The following is a 1,160-nucleotide window of genomic DNA, read 5'->3' as shown; positions in this document are numbered from 1 at the left end:
CTCAAGACGTCTTAAATTCATGAACTAGTTTCAAAGACTGGAAAAAAATCAATTTCTTTTTATGACAATAAGCTATAGCTGATGACTACCATGTGCTTACCCTGTACCTGTACATTGTCACAGGTGAGTAAAAGGGGATATATATTCTCTATGCTTTCATTTCTGGAAGTAAACAGGAAAATAATACTGCAAAAGTCTTCAAGATTGAAACATTGACACAATCTTTGAAGGTCTAACTTACTTTATTGTTTTTCACCTATCTTTTGGAAAAACTGGTTATGAGTTGGAAACACAGTCGAAGTTGCTATGACTATGGTTGGCAGACTAGAGGCTCTGAAAGCAACCACACCAGGGATCAGACCCTAAAACTGTGTTTGTCAAGGGTACCTGCAAAAGTAATGGAAGAGAAGGGGCACAAGGAGGTATTGGTGTCTACTGGGGACCAGACCACGATTTAAACATAACTGGTACACATTCTGGACAACAGATAAACCAAAGAGCATCATTAGGAACAGCCACCTATGGGATTAAGCAAGCAAAGTCCCAAAATACAGATAGACTTACTGTATTCACAGATAACCAACTTATCACCTAAAGTATGAATGAATGGATTGGCAACTGGAAAGAAAGTGGCTGGAAAACAAGTAAAAATAAAAATGTTGTCCACAGAGACCATTTCACCAAGCTGGATAATATGACTCGGAACATAGATGTTGAGTGGAAGTATGTACCTGCTCATTCAAAAGTTGAAGGCAGTGCTGAAACTCAAAGGTAAGCCAGAGAACTAACCAGAAAAAAGTGAGAAGACTCAATTCAAAACTCGGAGATTATGTTAAAGTGCCATTTTCTTTAACCTTTCAAGATAATCTCCAGATTATTTTCTCTTTACCCTTCTCCCATCTCACGCCCCTTGTGTTGGAGATATCTTCCATGGCTATCTTTGGTAATTTTTTTTTCATATCCTTTCTCAATTTTTCTGTGCTAATTTTCTTCAATACTACAAACAAAAAATGCTATAAACTATACTACAAATATACTGCTAACAACTATAGAAATTGTTCACATGTACTAACAATAAGAGAAAGGCAGATATCCTCATCTCTGTCATATCCAACTGAACTCTGACTTGCTGAACTCTTGCTCCAGATCACTTAGAAACC

At 37.1% G+C, this 1,160-nt stretch overlaps 1 pseudogene; it reads left to right on the top strand.

Moving 5' to 3' along the window:
• Positions 1–278: 278 nt before the first annotated feature.
• LOC144456691 (ribonuclease H1 pseudogene) lies at positions 279–802 on the top strand (annotated as a pseudogene).
• Positions 803–1,160: the final 358 nt, after the last annotated feature.

This window comes from Phascolarctos cinereus, unplaced genomic scaffold (assembly GCF_003287225.1).
Source record: "Phascolarctos cinereus isolate Bilbo 61053 unplaced genomic scaffold, phaCin_HiC Scaffold_4;HRSCAF=312, whole genome shotgun sequence".
Taxonomy (NCBI): domain Eukaryota; kingdom Metazoa; phylum Chordata; class Mammalia; order Diprotodontia; family Phascolarctidae; genus Phascolarctos; species Phascolarctos cinereus.
This window is presented reverse-complemented; position numbering and strand designations above follow the sequence as displayed.